Here is a 19,567-nt window from a genome sequence, read left to right as displayed (position 1 = left end):
AAATTGGGAATGATGCTATGTAAAGAGGTCAACAGGGCTCCATCACCCTCGCTTTCAATAATTCTTCTTATGTCCTGTGGACTTAGAGCCAAGGAGAAGAGCTCTTGTGGCCCATGAAGGCAAAAGAATTCAAGGGGTTAGCCCTCAGACTCTGTGCTCAGACAGATCTGGGCTTGAGTCCCAGTTCCTCCACTTAGTCACTCTGACTTTCAATGATTTAGTTTAAAAAATAGGATGCTATGCATCAAAGAAGGTCATTGGAAAGATGACATACGATATTTTAGACAGATTACTTCTCAGAGATGCTGTTTCACTCTATTAACTAATGAATTAATTATAACTTACATTATAATTTATTGAATACCTCCCATGCTACAGAACAGTTTTATTTACATGCACTAATTAATTAAATCATCAAGTCTACTTCTTACATGGGTACCATTGTTATCCTCAACTTATAGATGAAGACCTTAGGCTTAGAGAGATTATGTAAATTGCCCAAGGTGACTCTGCTAGTAGGTGGTGCAATAAATAGGGGTAAGGGCAAGCTATAAATGTTAGGTGCTGTGGTTACTCTAAATGTAAACTCTGAATTTCATATTTCTAGTCTATAAACTTGGAAAGTATTACATACCCAACTGCTAATTTAAAAAATAAACAAGTGTTTATAAAATGTTTGGCCAAGTGCCTATAGTAATGTATTAGTCTGGGTTCTCCAGAGAAACAGAACTGATAAGACACATATGTATACAAAGAAAGAGATTTATTGTAAGAAATTGGATCCTGTGATTATGGAGACTGACAGGTCCCCAGACCTGCAGCCAGCAAGCTGGAGACTCAGGAGAGCTCATGGGTACAGCCTGAGTCCAAAGGGCTGGGGACCAGGATGGCCCATGGTATATAAGTTCCAGTCTGAAGACCAGCAGACCTGAGACCCAGTAAAAGGGAATGTTTTAGGTTAAGTTCAAAGGTAGGAAGAGCACATTGTCCAAACTCAAAGGAAGGCAGGCAGGAGGATTTCCCAGTCAAGCTGATACAAACTGAATGATCACAATTAAGTTTCTAATATACGTCATTATAATAATTTTCATTATTAACATTATCATATATTCTTAATATTAGGTGATAAGCACTTTGTTCGGCATTCTCATACATATCTCTTGCTTATATCACTCCTTCAGATTTAGTATTTTAATTAACAAATTGCAAAAAGCACTGTCCTAGCATCTCATCATCACATTACCTTTAGCATTAAAAAAAAAAAAAAAAAAAAAGCTAGAAAGACCCTATCATTTAACCCTGTATCCCTCTGCTGTATTGTACACAGTAGGGGCCATAAGAAGTTCTTTGTTGAACATACTTTGTGAAAATCTAGGGCAGAACTCAGGGGCCTTATTCTGGGAAAAAGAGTAGTCTAACTGTTATCAGAGAAAAGCATGCACTTATTTTAGCAAATGCTACTTGCTTTAATTTTTCTTGCCTCTACCCTCTACAAAGCCCACGGGTTAAGATTTATACTTCAAATAGTCAGAGGTCGTTATATAAAAATGACCTCTGAATGCAAGAATAGCAACACAGTTAAAAGTCCACGGTTTGGACAGTCAGCGTTAATGTAGACTGGAGTCGTAATTTGGCAATTTCTCCTCCCTTCCCTAGGTAGTTGATGAATGATGGTTCCCTTTATTTTGCATTCTGAAGTTTTATGGGCCACGGAGAGTGCAAGATCAGAGTTATTTGTGCCTGAAATCAAGAGAAGTATTAGTCAGCCCCACTAAATAAATGTAGTAAAAGACCTGAACAGAGCATTTTCAGATACCCCAAATTCTACTTTTCGGACAAAAATTGATAGTGTTTGCAAATAAATAGGAGATAAAACTATATTTGCGGTTTTAAAGTAAGGTCAAAGCTCCTATCATTGCAGATTGTTTTAGAAATTGGTATCCATTCAAGAGCTCCATTGAATCTAATTAGAGAGTATGCCAAATTAATGACCCAGAGCTCTAATTGGGAGAAATTTCTAGATATTTTCAAAAACTATTGGAAATAATGAGATCACCACCAATAATGGTGAAAACAAACAAAAGTTTTATACATTCCAGCCTCCTGACAGGAAAAAAGAATAGGCAACGAGAAAGGGGAAGATCCTGAGCTCTATGTCTAATGAGTTCCACAATGTCTTTTTATGATATTCTAGAATTCTGGAGCAATTATTATTTTATAAAGATCTTTTCCATCATTAGACCATACATCCTGAAAACTGATCCACTCTCTTAAGTGAGGAATGCCTCTCCTCACTGGAATAACGACAGTCTTTGAAATAGCAGAGACCATGCACGCTGACCTGCTGCTTAGGGCCCATGTCACTCATTTGTAAATCAGGGCTCTACTGATTGACTTAATAACTCCATGGTAATCACGGCCTCTCCACCCTGGTACACAGAGACCTTCTGATTAGTGCATGATTGACCTGGACGGTGATGCTTTTATCCTTTAGCTCAGGCCACTGCAAGCTTTCGGCATGCTCACTCCAATAATCTCCACATTTATTTAAAAAAACCCCACATTACTCTCATTAAAATTAATGACTGTTACGCTTACCCACAAAAGGGAGACTCTGTCACTCAGCCTGCAGCAGCGAGGCCCAGCATTAGATCATCTGAATGTATTAAGACATAAGCACTTACTTTCCCATTTTCACAATTAATAAAATCATCAAATGCTAATTTAAAATCATTTTACTGTCATTCACGGAACTTTCCTTCTCTGACCTATTTCATCCTTTCACACTATCTATCCCCTATGAAAATGCCAACACAAAAACTCCAAGGTATGTGAAGTGTATTTCATAGAATCCCAGAGCCCCAGAATCTCGATACCGAGCAACCACGGGCTGGATTTTCCATTCCCATCAGGTGAAATATTGGGAAGTTCAGCCTTCTTATGGAATCACAATGGGCCTCAGTGAATGGTGATGCTGCATGGCACTAAGTGTCTCACTCAAGAATACACTGAGAAGCCAGGCCCATGCTTGTCTCAATCTTCTGCTTTACATATCCACTGAGTTACAGGCCGACCCAAGTCTTACAAAACGCCCAAATGCCACAAAAGGCCTTTGCAAAATCAGAGGCACTGTGACATGCACTGTAGAACAAAAAGGGTCCTCTCGCGCCAAAGAAGTATTTTGATTCCAACGGTACCAAATAACATTTTTTAAAAGGTTGAGAAAAATGCCTAAATTTACCCTAAAGTGACAGAGCATGACTGTTTAATTTAGGGATAGCGCCAGTTTACAGGCCATCACTTATTGACAAAGGTCCTAGGAAAGGGCTCTCGAAGCTGAAATGTGAAGGGGCACAGAGTAGAAACAAAACGCAGTTAGGAGCGAGGATGAAGCTCTAGCTGTATTTTGGCCATCAGAGCACGCGTGTCCTTGCACGTGGGGAGCCCATTCCTAACACCAAGGACTGACCTCATGAATGCCATGGGTCCCATGTCAGGAATGGTGAGGCAGAGGGTGACACCAAAAACAGCCAAAGACAACTGCATTCACCCTGTCACTGAGACTTAACTATAAGCCAGGCATTTAAATAAAATCATGGACGGCAGCCTTTTTATGCAAACATCTTGTATTGGCCTTTTGTCATTTCTTTTCCACTGTGTGTGGGGGTGAGAAAGTAATGCTCCACAGTCTTAGAGATCTCCCCTCGACCCGTGCGTGTCATCACCTACAGTAGCACTGAGTGACCATGTTGGTAGAATGTTCTTGGACATTGCCACCTGTGTATGCAGGAGGCACTCAATAAATACTGCTGACCTATTTGGCAGGTCACCCGGACTGACAATACAGATCATTCCGAGGAGTTTATTGTCTGCTAATGGGTTAGAATAGCACCGGGTCAGAACAGGGAATGCACTGTGTGGGCCTCAGAGCCCAGTGGTGGGCTGTCAGAGCGCAACTTCTCTCTCCTCACACAACCCTATAATCTCTCTCCTGTTGCTTGGGGAAATTCATTTGCAATTATCTATTGGTTATTACCAAATGAGTAAAACCCATGTACCTCTTGTTTTTATTACTGTGTCATTTTTTTTCTCTCCAAATAAACAAACATGAAAACAACCCAGAGGCACACAAGGCAGCCTCTGGACGATGCTCTCTGGAGACGGATCACACTGCGTTTGTGTTTGTGGTGAGCCCTATTGTGCAATGCTGGGAAGACCAGGGGAGCTCCTGCTCTCTCGACACAAGTGAGTGCCTTTATTCCCCTGTCTTTCTCAAGGAGGGGACGGTACAATCGCTGTTCAGCAATGCCAAGTCCGGAGGAGGGGGGGAACCATTTGAACAAAACTTCTGACAAGGGCTCTCTTTTCTTCTGCTGCTTTGTGGGCCTTCACAAAACTCTCACACCTGGCCAGTAATACAAACCACCTCAGGCTTTATGGAAATCACATGTAGATATGAGGTGACTTGGTGCCAGCAAGAGCTGTCCCGGAAAGGAAGCCAATTTTCTGGGAATTTTCAGCTGCAGTTCCTGGCTGATAGAAACATTAACTTGCTGGTGTTAAGACACTCCGGTGATGGGTAATAATTTCATTTTGGAGCAAATACATACTGTACCTGGGAAACCGGTTAGTGCATGCTTAATACGCAAGGAGGCGGCAGAAGGAACAGAGTGGGACAGGCAGCCAAGGGGAGATGCTCAGGGTCAAATGGGTAGAGTATCCAATGAGCACATGCTTAAAACAAAAGGTCTGTAGTGCCGCAAGGGACACCTGTGCCAGGTCATGGACCAGCACAGAGAACGTGGTAAATAACTGGACCTGAGGGTGTCAGGGACAGAGTCACAAAGGGAACAGAAATTGAGTTACTAACAAGGCAAGCACAGAAGTGGGAGCCCTGAGAGGAGGAAGGGTGAGTGCAGTGTAAAGAGAGGAAGAACATTTTCAGAAGGATGGGAACAGAAGAAGGCTGTTGTTGGGCCCTGAACTGCATAAGGGAAAGTGATGGGAGACAAGCTTGGGAAATGTATCATTCATCTCTGCAATCTTGGCGTGTTTTTTTTCCAATGCTGACGGTTAGAAAGAAATGCACCGAAATGTTAACAGTAATTATCTCTGCTTGGTGAGAGTATGTTGATTTTATTTTCTACTTCATACTATTTGGTATTTTCCAAATTTTCTGTACTGAGCATGTATGGTTTTCTAATCAGAACAACATGTCATCTATGTTACATGTATCACACACGGTCACAGCGCAGATTCAACGTGACTATGGATTCATCGCTATAACCAATATTTGAATGCCTACTATGTGCAATACACTCTGGTAATTTGAAGGCCTAAGGAGAGAAAAGGGACAGCGCCTGTTCTCTTGAAACCCACAGTTCATACAGCAGAGACAAAAACACAACCAGGTAAAGAGGGGCCTCGGGTTATATGGAAGCACTGAAGAGAGTCTGCAACTTCAGGACAGAGTGAACTGGGGCGGTTTACTGAAAGGAGAGAGGGGTCGATCCAGCAGGCCTCTGAAGGGCAACTAAAGGAGAAGGCAGCTGGTGCAGACTCAGGACCATGAAGTGGTGAATTTGTAAAGAGTAGGAAAGTAAATGTCTCAAAAGCACTAAAAATAAAATAGGCAGAGGGAGGGGGCATTTCTAAAATTTTGCTTCAGTGACATTCTTTTTTAAAAATCCTTCACCCGAGCATATGTTTTATTGATTTTAGAAAGAAGGGAAGGGAGAGAGAAACACTGATGTAAGAGAGAAACATTAATCGGTTGCCTCCCATACTTGTCCCAACGGGGTATCAAACGGGAAAGGCTGGATTCCCAAGCCCTGATCCCCAGGAGGGGGCATGCAGGAAGCAGCTGATGGCATTTTGCTCTCACATCGATGTCTCTCTCTCCCCCCTCACCCTTCCTCTCCTCTAAGTTAATTCATTCATTCATTACAATGAAAAAACACACACATGCTGTTTGACTGTACCCCTAAAATGTCTCATTCAATAGGTTTGTGGGTTGTTTCTCTATTTCCCCTAAACAAGCAAGTGGGGCCTGATAATTTGTGTATCTAACAAGTTCTCATGTGAAGCTAATGCTACTGGTCCAGGGACCACAATGGAGATCCTCTGATCTAGCGTATTCCAGCCAGAGCCTCAGGCTCCACTTGCTGAACAAAGATGAAATGAGAGCCATTCTATGCGTCCTACTCAAATTTTGAACAGATGTGACATGTGGCTGAACAGCATACAGCTCTTTCATATTTAGGCTTTCTGTACAGCAACTTCTGTTCCTGAGTGAACGTTCAGGCCAGAACGCAGAATCACCCTACTATCCTGCCCCTGGTGGATCTGACAGTTGTTGAAAGGTGTGCAGACTCTGTAAACTTTTACTATTAGAGATGCGGTGGGTTGTTTCTCTATTTCCCCTAAACGAGCAAGTAGCCCATAAAAATCATGTGAGTGAAAGCTACCTACGGTCAATCTTAACTTGCTTATAGAGAGGAATTCAATACAAATTGGGTATATTCGCAGAAAAATTAATTTTTTAGATCTCTCTCGAAAGCAAGCCAAATGTACTTTATTATGTTTGGCTTTTGTTGTACATACTGCTGTGAGAATTCCAAGTTTTTCCTCTGACACCCAACTGTTGCTCCAGACTGTCCTTTGTTATATACTAACACATTATGTACAAGAAATACGTGTAGACATTGACTGTCCAAATGCCTCATTTGTCACTAGCACATGCTTGTTTTTCTCATAATATAACTACTGGTTCCCAAAGACTCTGGCCCCTGAGGGAGGAAGTCCCTATCTAACATTTAAAAAGTACAGCCATTCAAAGCACATCATTCCTAGTCCACAAAAGAGGAGTATTTTTGGTTGTATTTTTGTTTTTGTAAAAATAAATATAGAAGCAATGTCTCCTACTAATCAGTTATAAAGGAACAAACAATTTCCAAAGGAAATTGTTTCTGGATCTTTGAGCAATTAAAAACATCCCTTTCCATGAATTAGTTCCCTGCACTCTTAGAACTAACATAAAGGTTGCCACCAAACACTGATATATAAATAGAGGGTAAGGGTTCATACTATTTTATTTTATTGAAAAAATATGTATTGCTATTTCTGTCATAGAAAAGAGAGAGAGAGGGATAGAGAATCTATAAAAAATATATTATGTCTGTTTTATTTACCAATGTAGACCCAGGTCTTATCAAAACTCTGAAAAATAGTGGACTGTGAAAAAAAATCATTAAAAAATGAATAAATGAATCATTTTATAATTTAAGATGAATATTTCTCTTCATACATTTTCTCAAAAGATAGTATATGTCTTAGTGTTTTAGTATATTTCCAATTATACTCTTGGTTGCAATATCTCTTACTTTCCTACTGTGTGCTAAAGACTGTCCTTGGAACTGAGGATATAACAGTGAGTGTTAACTAGTACCAGTTAACTAGGCAATGACGGGGACTACATAACCAAGGCAGATAAAATAGCATCTGCAAAGGCAGGGCTAGCACGATCCTTCAACAATTAGTACAACTTGCCTTTGGAATCTGATATAAACTCAACTATATTATGATATCCATTGTAAACACAGAGCGGGGCTTCGGCACCTTATGCTTCTTAATTGCACCAATCATTCAGCATGAGGATTTTTTTCATATTGCCCTTGCAGAGGAACAAGTCATACTTTGAGTCAAATGAGAAGGTGACTCACAGCTGTACCACTCTAGCTCTTTCATGGTTCAGAGTTGCTGGCTAAGCTAAGTGGAGTGCGTAAATGTAGAGAATATTTGGGAGTTAAACCCTTAATCTTACCCTTCTGCATAGGAAACACTCCCACGCAATCTCATGAAAAACCCCTTCCACAGGCAACCTGATTTATCCCTCCAGCGAAGGAGCTGGTGTGGCAGCAACTGCTAATGACAGCACATTGGTGAGAGTTCACATAGTGCTTATAATGGTCAGCATGCGGACCTCCAAACCACTGTTATTGAACTAATCAAAGCCATGGGTACCACTGGGAGGCTGTGCTCCCACTTCTACTCCATAAATTTAGCAGACCAAGAAGTTTATTACTACCCTGAGACAAGCTGATGATGGAATGGCTGGTTGAGTTAGTGCCTCAGCTCTTTCGATCTATTTCCAATCACTGTTGGAGGAACCAAGACGGTAATGTATCCATTTTTATTCAGTTCATGTTACTGAGATGATATGATAATGCACCAAGAAGACAGTGTGTTGGGCTTTTAGCAAAATCTCAAAGGGCTGGTGAGATTGGTCTGGGAACGGAGGGGATGTGGCAGGAACATTAGCTCAAGATTCTTTTGGAAAGATGCAAACCAATCAAGAGGCTTTGAGAACCTGGTTAGTTCATAGCTAAATTTTAGATCCTGTTGTTGCACGGATTTTTTAAGTGCAATTTTAGTATAACACCAAGCTGTCAAGGATCTATCGATAGCTACCTTAATGCAAGCCAAAGTCTATTGCATTTAGAAAAAAAGAAAAAAAGTAGGATAGTTTTTTTGAATGTGTATTATCAGATCTGATTATACAGCTTAAAGTCCCAATTTCATGTTAGCTCATTAACCTTTGTCTATAGGAAAAGAAGGAAGCAATTAGGACACGGAAGTACAGAATAGTGGTTAAGACTGCATTTTCTCATAGCCCATTGTGTCTAAATTCAAACTGTGCCAGGTGGGAACCTCAGTTTCTATATGTATAAAATAAAGATAATTACACCTTATACCGCAAAGCATGGTATGAGGACACAATACAGTATTGCATATAAAAGTACTGAGCACAATTCCTAGCACAGTTCTGGTGCCAACCACCCTCATTAAGATGAAGTGTGACTTTTTTTTAGTTGATCCCATGAGCTGGAGCAGCAATTCTCCACGATGGTTTCACAGTCCACCAGAGTCTGCCACAAAGAAGAAGAGGTGAGAGTCACCAGCGCCCTGGGAATGTCTGGCTTATCTGCGCCACAGGATGTAAACCACCTGAGCATCCCACTGCACCGATCGACCAGCATATGACCGTGTGCTAAACGCCACGCACTGTGTGAGGTATCAAAGGGCATTCGACAGGGTCAGGACTGGATCCAGTTTTGTACCGAAGAACCACTGGTCTGCCAGCATAAGGAATATGGCTTGATCCGACTGGCATGTGGGCCGAGGTTAAACCCTTAATCTTACTATCACAGGAATCATGGTGAAAAGAGAGTCCGATCTAAGGTAATGGCAGTGGGGATAGAAGGGCGGGGCTCATTTAAAAATATTATGATTATAGAATACTTTGGATTTGGTGGCTAACTGGGTCTGGGGGCTTTGAAAGAACAATTACTCTGATGTCCTACCTTCAACTTTTTTATTCTCTTTTTAACCCATAATTCCAGCCAGACACAGGCTAAAACAAGGCAGAGGCACCGGTGGATTTTTCTCGCTCTTTCACCAGAGACCTCATTGGACTCTCCTCCCTGCTGCTGACACGTCCTTTCCTTTCAAATTACATGTGGTGCTAAACCAAAGGGTCTCTTCAGAGTCCCTTAGCAGAACTAATCAGCACACCAGCCTGGCTTCCAAATGAAGGGTCCGCTCCACGGCGGGGGAGGGCGACCGCTTTCTCATTCCGCATCGGTAAGGGTCATGGGCAGCTGAGAAGGAATTGGTGCTCTGTTCCTTCATTCAAGGAAAGAAACTGTCCCCCTGTCATGCTAAAAGCTCATTCTTGCACCTGAAAACTCATTTCCCTTCAGTGCTTTCCTTCCAGACTTGCCCCATGCCAGCTAGGACCTGCGCTGGGCCCCAGGCACAGAGGAAGTTAATGTGTTCCCTCACGCTGCCAGGGCTAGATACACACATTTTAATAAACCTTCATTTGAACACTGAGTCTTCAGCTAATCAATGGTGGAATGGAGCCACTATGCTCTCCACCCACAGTAATTAGAGCTCATAAGCTCCTTATGATGGTTTGGGTGTGGGATCGAAAAGGAAACGCAGTGGAGCAAACGGTTTTTAGATTTGGTTTGCAAACATTGAATTTTGCCCTATTAAACATAGATTTCTAAACCAAACCTCCCTGTTTAATGCCCATGTGAGAGGCTCCAATTAAAAAAAAAAAAAATCGGTTCTAATTCCCTGTCACGGCAGATACACTAATATCAAAACCAATTAGATTCTCCCTGCCCCCCACAATCATTTAGGGGATCCCAGTGCACCAAGTGACTTGAAGTTGTGATCTCATCTTGCACCCACAACTATCCTGAGTGCTTGGAGACGTTACCCCATTTTACAGATGGTGAAACTGAGGCTCAGAAGGGCTAAGGAGTCTGTTGAGAAAAGTCAAAACACAGTAACCCAGGAACAAGGACTGGAATGGGATTTCCTGGCTTCAGTCCCATTGGACCACACAATAGTCATTTATAGTTTTAGACTCAATGCCTTGGCCGTTTTGTGTCCTCGAAACATTGTACTTTCCTCCACCCTAGAGAATTTGGAGCAGGATGTCTCTGAAGGGGACTTGGTCAAGCACATGAGCAACAGGAAGACTGTTTGACACCAGCCCCAGGCCACCCCGCAGGCCCTATGAAAGCTAGGGGAGGGGCAGAGTGGTAACAGGACCTTCTCTTACTGTTGCTGGCTAATATTGTGAAAAATCTCTTTATTCATAAAGAGATGCTGGCCTGAGCACTTTCATATTTGTAACAAGTGCCTAACGACATTTTTCTTCTCTCCAAGCGACTTACTACCTTGAAGTTTTCAACTACATTTTGGGCACGAACACAGATTAATGTCTTAATACTGTTCGTCTCTGGGAATCACATGCCAATCCCTGATTAGATTTTTATGAGGCACTTTCCAAATCAAACTCTGCCCATGCTCCTGGGTACCTAGTTACGCCAGAGTAAGTATGATTTCACCCGGGCACGGAGCACTAAGCTAATTGCTTGAACTCCTTTAAATAGTCACAGAAGAAAAACCAGTTCAGCCCGGCAAAGGACAGGGTGGCCATTACACCTTCAAAAGCAATAACTAATTAAAAACAAGATACCACTAAAAAGCCAAGCTCGCTATCTTTAGCACAACCTATACAAAGAAAAGATGTGCCCATTAAAGACGATCTTTGGATAATCTTATCAAGGATTTGTAAGCTTAATAAAAAAAACCAAAACCAAAAAAAAACTAAGCTCAGAATTATGTTGCTAAAACCTGGCCCTAAACATATGTCTACTAAAATTTAATTCACGTAAGGTAGGTCAAAATCCTGCACAGGCAAGCGAGTTCTCTACACATATTCACCTATGTTTCCTGAAAGGTCCATTCAGAAAATCGAGGATTCTTGGCATGGAAGGGTGACGGGAACAGAACAACGAAGGCTCAGGAGCAGTTTGCATCTCTGGCTCCCTGAGGACCTGCCTGCCCTCTGGCCTAAGAGCAGGGCTCTGTCCCTGCCCTGGGGTCGGCGGTGAGGACGCTGAGAGCGCTGGGTGGAGGCCAGTGCGGCTGAGGCTGCTTTGGCTGAGTGGCAAGGAGAGCTGAGATCAGGGAGGACGGTCCGCACGTCTTCAGGGACGAGCCGGAGCCTGTTCTGATGGACAGGTAGCCTCCTGTCTCTCTTTTAACTGACCGGGAATGCGGAGCACGGCGTGATGTGAGCAACTGGCCCCCTCCGATTCCAGTACGTGGCGACCTGGCTTAGAGCTAAACTCAGTCTCTCTCTTGTGGCGGGAACACCAAAGTTGAATGCATTGGGCTTATACTGATTTTTTCCCCCTAGTTTACAAATATTTTAAAAAGTAGAATCTTCTATAAATACTAATACTGTCTTATTAAATTACTATTTGTTTAACTGGTTCATTTTTATACTGTATTACTCAAAATGTCCAGAACGGTGTTAAAAATAATACTGGTACAAACTCATTTTTTTAGTCTTGTCCCAAATGTCAATATTGTTTTATTGTTAAGGAGTTAAGATATATACATACATATATATATATATATATGTATATATATATATATTTTTTTTTTTTACATAAAAAAAGAACCTATATGAGAAATACATTCCCCAACTGAGATGGCCATGGACCTTTTTTCTTCTTCTGATATTTATAACTAGAGGGGTATTTAGGGATACCTTTAGAAATTCTAAAGTATTCTTAGTTGGGGGGGGTGGCAAACTCTACGTGATGAGGGTGGAATCATTCTATCTACAAATGAGAAGAGTTTTCACACATTTTCTTTCTATTAGCATATTTGTTCTCATGAAAGGGCTTTTGCTATAGTTTCTTTGTGTTTCCTATCTCTGTGGGCTTTTAGTATCATCATTTTGCTAGCTTCCTAAAATGAATCTGATAGCTTTCCGCCGAAAATAACTGCTTTGATTATATTCTTTAAACATATTAAATTGACACGTTAATTTCGGCGACTATTTTACTGTTCACAAATTACTTTAGTCAGAAGGTCAATTAGCAGAAAAATGGAGTCTGTGAAATATTTAAATATACAGCTAATGGGCTGGGGAGTGTGTGTCTAGAAACAGGCCCAGGCAGTATCTCTCGCATATAAACATTTCGCTGAGGAGGGAGAGTTTATATATTTGCTGTTGGTTTTGTAAGAAGATAAAAGAAATCAACGCTGTTCCCTTCTGAATGGACTTTGGCCACAAGAGCCTCATTTGAAGACACAGCAAGTCAGACCAAACACTAGCTGCATACAAATACCCTAGTTACCATATATATCAGAAATGAACAGCATTTAGAGTTTTCATGATGAGAGAGTAACTGGCTTGCCCTTAATGAACTTACAGATAAGAGAAGAATTAATCCCAAGCCCACACTGACTCACTCAACAGGCCTTTAGAGAGAGACCATTAATGAAGTCAGGCACAGAGCTAGGCACTGGGTCCGAGGCAAGAGAAACAAAGGGGATCCTTATTATGTTTTAAGAAAGTGATAAAATGGTTACTGGGCTCTCAAAAAGGCAGTGGTTCATAATGCCTACTCACCAAGATGAGCAGAGTAGTGGCTCACCTCGTAATGTGTACAGAAAGGTCTAGAGAGAACCCTGATCAGTGTATCTCTACCTTCCTTCCTCCCTTCCTGCGGTCGGCTGAGCGGGCGCCTGCCACCTTGTGCCCACTGTATCGTTTAATAAGTGAGGGTAGTAACGAGAAATCTTACCATCGGATATGCCTACTCCGGGACCTCTGCCATCAGCGCCGCCTGCGCTCTGAAAGCCCGCTCGTTCTTCAAAATCCAGCTCAAATGCCCACGCCCCTCGCAGGAAGTTTGCCGAGGGCAGCAAACGAAAAAGCGGGGCTTCCAGTTAACGTTTATTTACTGGTCACTTGCTACAAGCCAAGCGCTCTGCTAGGTCCTCTACACAGGCCTTCTCATTTAGTCCCCAGAACAATTCTTTACACCAACATTGTCTCTCACTAAATAGTTCAGGAAACGTGAACAAAGAAAGGCAATCACGCTGCTCAAAGTCATCGACCAGTCAATAGCTAGAGGATGGACTGAAACCTATGTTTTTTGGACTAAAAAAAATCCCTATTTATTCTACCTACAAGGCAGCGGCGCCTCTGAGCTCCCACGTAAGGGTTCTGGCCTGCCTTAAAATGCTGAACGCACGTTACCCCCCTTACTTATCAACACAGGTCTTGGCACTGGAAATCCCTATTGAGTTTGACTTAGATTTGTTTGTATACATCAGCTGGAGACCAGTAAATGTCACATTCAGTAATTCCCAAAGTACACCTGATTGGGCACATTCACAAATGGTAAGGAACAAGGACACCTTTGAATTTGTGCCTGTCAGAAGAGGGGATAAAATTCGAGGAATAAATAAATGTGCCCACTTCAGAAACATTTTACACTTAAGAGAATACAACTTTCTCTCTCAGTGTTTTCAGATGCTTGGCTATCTTTGGAGACCTTATTTATTTATTTTTTTTCCTTTAAAGCATTAATTTGAAAATTCCTCAGGAGGAAGTTACTGCAGGCAAGAAAGACAGGTGAGATATTTGTCTATGAATGTGCCACTCACCTTACAGTTACAGGAAGTTTTATTACTCATGAGCACTAATATTTATTAAAGCATGTAGTTCACATTGGGCAATAGGACCAATTTAGACCTCTCTTAGATGGAAAAAAAAAATCCCCTTAGCCCTGAAAGCAACCCCAAAAGATGACAACTATAAGCTAACAGGGTCATTCATTTTTGTGTTTATATTTTTAACAGAAGGAAATGCATTAACCATGAAGGGAGTCCCCGAGAGTGTGTAGGAGCTAAAAGAACAGTTCATTCTCTCATCCACAAACCAAGCCATGAGGCAAAACCACCAGGGCATGACCCAGCCATCACTACACAGAGGAAGGGGAGGAGAGCTGCAGAGTAAGCAGCGATTTGGAAGGGAAGACTGAGTCTGAGAAAATCAGTTCTCAGGATTTGCATTAGAAAATCCTTAGAAAAGCTTCCAAGGCTAGTTCAGAAATTAACAAATGTTCATTCAGAGCAAGTGCAAGACGCTCTGCTAGGCACTTATGGGAGCTAAAGATGGAAAGGTCAGTCCATCTTCAACTCCAGAGTTAAAAGCTAAGGAGACACTGTGAATCAGTGAATAGAGGCTCTATACTACAGTGGAGAAGATGGCATGCGCACAAATAAATACCCACACTTCTTGAATATTAACAGGCAATTTATGCATACATTTTGTTGAATAGAAGGCAGAATGGATACTGCTTTTAAAAGAGACATATCCAAAGAGCTTATATGCATACATGCATTGGCCATGGGCAAAGGGAATAATGCAGTGAAGGCCTGGGGCAGGAGCCGGGTGGAAAGGGCAATGGGGGAAAAAACGGGGGTGTTACATCTGTATTACTCTCAACAATAAATAAAATAAAATAATAAAATAAATAAAATAAAATAATAAAAGTAAAAAAATAAAGTCAAGGGAGCGTAATAAAAAATAAAAATAAAAAGAGAAGTACCACAAGAATGTAGGAAGTTCTGTGAGAGAGGGGGGAATGCAAGAGAGTAGGGAGCCGGCAGATCCTGATGTGTGCAGGGCACTAACCGGCGGGAGCCTCTTTCTCTAGAGGCTGGCACGAGTCCTGCACCAATTGTAGTCTCTGTCCTGCCAGTCTGGCAGGGTTGGGGCCAGTTTGAGAAAGACAAATACCGTATGATCCTACTTATATGTGTAACCTAAGGAATAAAATAAACTGACAGCAAAATAGAACCAGAGGCCTGGATACATGGAATAGGCTAGCAGCTCTTGGAGGGGAAGGGGAGTGAGGGGCTGGATAAGACAAGGTGCAGGGATTAACCAAAATCCATCCATCCATCTACCCATATATATAAATGACACGCAGACACAGACGACAGTATGAAGGGAAGTGGGGGGGTAGGTAGACAGAGGGGGACCAATGGGTACAGAAAGAGACTCTGCTTGGGGTCACGGGCACACATGCAGTGTGCAGATGACGTTTTATTGCGTTTTACACCTGAAATATGTATGGTTTTGTGAAACAGTGTCACCCCAGTAAATTCAATAAAAACAAACAAACAAACAAAACAAACAGATATCCAGTAACCAGCCAATGAGGTGGCCTCCAGGGCTGGTCCTCAGAGTAGAGCGGGCCATGCCCAGCCCTCCTACAAGTCACTCAGAGGCTGAAGAAAGAAGCCAGACTGAGGACACCCTGGAGATTTGAGGCTCTGGTGGTAGCAGGTAAGTGGACATGGGTGGAAGGACAGTGCTCTGAGGGAGGCCTGGTACCCCGGGTCCTCCCGCGGCACTCAAAACAGGGCCAGTTTTGATGTTTGCTCTCACGCCACCTCAGCAGCCTAAACATTTGCAATCGCTGAAACCTGTGCCTGGGAACATAGGATTCCTGCAGTGTATGCACCCTGGCAGAGGGACCGAAGGGTGGGGGATCCATGCTCTGGCTGCTGCACGGGGTCACCCAATGTACCAAGGAGCCGAGAGGAGAGCCAGGAAGAAAGGGGAAGAGGGGTGGAAGGGCGGGTGCTTTATATACCAGAGCTTTGTATATGTTGTTTTATCAGATTCTCAGAACAATCTCAGAAGGCATGTTTTGATTTTACCCTGTTGTACAGATAAAGAAACAGAGGCTCAGAGAGGTTAAGTGACATGCCCAAGGTCACATAGCTAGAGAGGAATGGGGCCAGGATCAAATGCAGGTCTTTTTGACCCTACACCTTCTCCAACTGGCTGTGGCCCACTCCCTAGGGCAGCAGCAGAAAGACAAGCCCTTGAGCAGGGCTCTTTGGTTCCCTGGAGGTGGGAGACACGTCTGTTCTCACATGGCTTCCCCTCTCTTCCCCAGGACTGCCGGGAAGGGGTGCAGGGACGCCTCGCTCTCTCTGGTGAACTTTGAGATGCAGACACACAAGTCTTCCACGGCTCCTTACCACATTCGCAAATACCAGGAGAGTGACCACCAGTGGGTCCTGGGCTGCTTCTTGAAGGGCTTGGCCGAGCATGTCCCCACCACCTTCTACCACATCCTGAAGCTACCAAGAACGCTTGTTCTCTTGCTTGGGGTGCCCCTCGTCCTATTTCTGGTCTCAGGTTCCTGGCTCCTGGTCCTTGCGGCCGGCCTCACCCTCCTCACTGCCCTGCGTTTCCTTGCCAAATATCCCTGGAGGCAGCTTATGGTCCACTATTTGCACACAGATCTGTCTGACATCACCAAGTCCTACTTCGCTGAGCACGACTCCTGCTTCTGGGTGGCTGAGTGTGAGGGGCAGATGGTGGGCATGGTGGGAGCTCTGCCCGTCAAGGACCGCACCCTGCGGAAGGAGCAGTTGGAGCTGCTCCACTTAAGTGTGTCCTCGGAGTACCGGGGCCGGGGGATAGGGAAAGCCCTGGTGGGGACTGTCTTCCAGTTTGCGCGGGACCGGGGCTACAGTGAGGTTGTCCTCACCACCAGCATGCTGCAGCACTCCGCCCTGGCCCTGTACCGGAGCATGGGCTTCCAGAAGACCCGACAGTATTTCTTGACCAAGAGCTGGGCACTCATCGCGGTTTCTATATTTCAATTAAACTACCGGCTCCCCTCTGCTCAGGTCTCTCAAGCACCACGGCTGAGAGGGCCCCTGTGATCTGTTTCCTTATTAGTCAGGACAGGACAGGCCCTGCAGCGGTAACAAGCTAACCCTGAGATCTCACTGCGACAGCACAGTAACAGCTTCTGTTTGTTAACATCCAAACCCCACGGGGATGGCGGTGGCTCTGCTCCTTTCTGTATTTTTGGGGGTTGTCACTGTTGTATTTATCTAGTGACAGGAGAGTGTTGCATAAAATTAATCACAAAAGAATAATAAACATTTACTTAGCTAGCGGAAAAAAAATACACATTGATTAAATTGTGAATTGTTTATGTTTATGGGAGGGGAAAAATGCAGGTCATTCTGCCTAGAAGAAAATTCTCCAATCCATCATATGTTTTCATTATTGATATAGGAACATGTCCTGCCTCTTCTAAAATAGTGAGACATTAACTTAAATTTTTAAACATAATCTAATATGGGATAATTGAGGATAAAATTATAATGAAGGCAATCTAAAAGTAGCTGAGGTTATAAATATCATCAGCTCCTTGATATAAATGGATCGCCTTTTCAATTTTGTCCTTGACAGAAAGCAAAGTAAGTTTATTGTTTTCACTGCCTGATGGAGGGAAATGTTAGAATGCAGTTGCTCTTTTGTTCTGTACAAGTTGGTAGAAATTAAGATCGGTCTTGTGATCTCTAGGTATTATAAAAAGTTGTAGACTATTTGATAAACAAATATATACTTTTAAATTTAATTATCTATTAATAACCTATAAAATCTAGGGTGAGAATCTTTAAAAAGTGCTCCAACTTATAACTTTAGGAGAATCAAAAAATGTATATGCAATTTGCACCCAACTCCAACCCTAATCACTAGCTGATTTAAAAATATTACAATGGATTTTGACACGTTTTATACACGGTTCTACCAGGTCAAACTCTAATGACCCAAGGTAATGCTAACTTATTCAGGGCAATGTTGTGATGAATCTAATCCCCCTTTTCCACAGGCAAAAATCTTTCACAGGTTACAAATTATCCATGTTTAATCTCTTGGTCAAAGGATGAACACCTACAATCTTAGCATTTTCTAGCATTTTCAAAAGGTATCTACCACCACCCCTTTGCCTTAGAAATACTCATTAAGACGGACTGTATGTCCCTGTCACTTGTGTGAGCAATGCCGTTCAGTTTCGATGAGAGATTATCTTCTTTCCATAAATATCTTCCAGGGCTTACCAAGTACTGCCAATTACCTGGTTACATATTCCATTAGGCTTTTGTGAGCAAAAGTGCAGGGAAGAAACGCACGTCTAACTGTCCTGCAGAGCAACGCGGCTTGTGAACTGGGCAGCAGGAGGGCAGAGAGGCACCTGAGGGGTGTGTTAGGTACGGTCCTGGTTCCACAGGTCGTGTTGACATAAAGTTGGTCTGTAACAGTGGGACTGCAAGGCTCTAATTTGTAATCCTCTCACAGATGCATGTCCTTTGCCTTGTTCTTGGCCCCAGACTTCCTTTCTAATGTGAACTAGCTGCTTTACAAAGTGGAAATCTGACTGGTAAGCTCAAGTGTATATATCTAGACGCGACCATTTTCAGATTCAGAAAACACAAGGCCTTCTAGTTACGGTGGGTTGAAGTCTTCCTGTATGAACAATTCTTTAATCATGGAGGGTTTTTTTGTTTTGTTTTTGGTGTGCTGTTTTCTTTCTCTTTATTTCATCTATTATTCTCACTGGCCTCTGTCAACATTTATTTGGCTATCCATTTATGTTACAACTTTGAATTAAAATGTGTACTAATGAAAATCTCATAATGTGCATTTCGCTGTTTTGATGAACTTTTTGCAGTGTTGTGAAGGTCACGTTTCATATAAGTATTAAGTTCTTGAACGTGGAGCTCATAATGTGTAGTCATAAATATATATATATATATTTGTATAACACCATCTGTATAGGTACAGGAATGGTGGGTGCTATGTAAACTATAGACATTGAAATAGTGGTGGTGGTCATAGCAGCTCGCATTATTTCGGGGTTTATTCTGTGCCAGATTCTGTGGTTAGCACGTACAAAATGTTATTTATTTACTTTCAAAATAACCCTTCAAGATTGCTGATGTTTTTAATCACCCTTTTACAAAATGAGGACATGAAGGCAGAGGCTAAGTACATTTTCCAAGGTGCTGTAAAGTTAGAGTTTGCAGTGATCCTGGGTCTGATTGACTCCGAGGCCTGATGTTGCAATGCCCCCTGCAAGACCTGTCCTGTCCTGTCCTGTCCTGTCGTGTCCGGTATTTCCTTATTATGTAAAATGGCTGAGGAAAGAGAAATGCAAATAAGATATGTCTCTGACAATGCACCTTGGTTACCTCCCATAACCAAATTGAAGATTCTAGGCTGCCACACACTTCGTCTCCAGAAAGCAAACTGGACACACACACATAGTCATTTGCTTTGGCTAGTGTCCCTTTCTTT

At 42.6% G+C, this 19,567-nt stretch overlaps 1 pseudogene across 1 annotated transcript; it reads left to right on the top strand.

Annotated features, from left to right (window-relative positions):
• Positions 1-16,338: 16,338 nt before the first annotated feature.
• On the top strand, positions 16,339-17,139 carry LOC308548043 (N-acetyltransferase family 8 member 3 pseudogene; annotated as a pseudogene). Its single transcript has one exon. The product of its transcript is annotated as an N-acetyltransferase family 8 member 3 pseudogene (transcript).
• The last annotated feature ends 2,428 nt before the right edge of the window (positions 17,140-19,567 follow it).

Source organism: Miniopterus schreibersii (assembly GCF_964146895.1).
Source record: "Miniopterus schreibersii genome assembly, chromosome: 18".
Lineage (NCBI taxonomy): Eukaryota > Metazoa > Chordata > Mammalia > Chiroptera > Miniopteridae > Miniopterus > Miniopterus schreibersii.
Note: the sequence above shows the minus strand (reverse complement) of the source record. Positions and strands in the feature narration are given on the sequence as shown.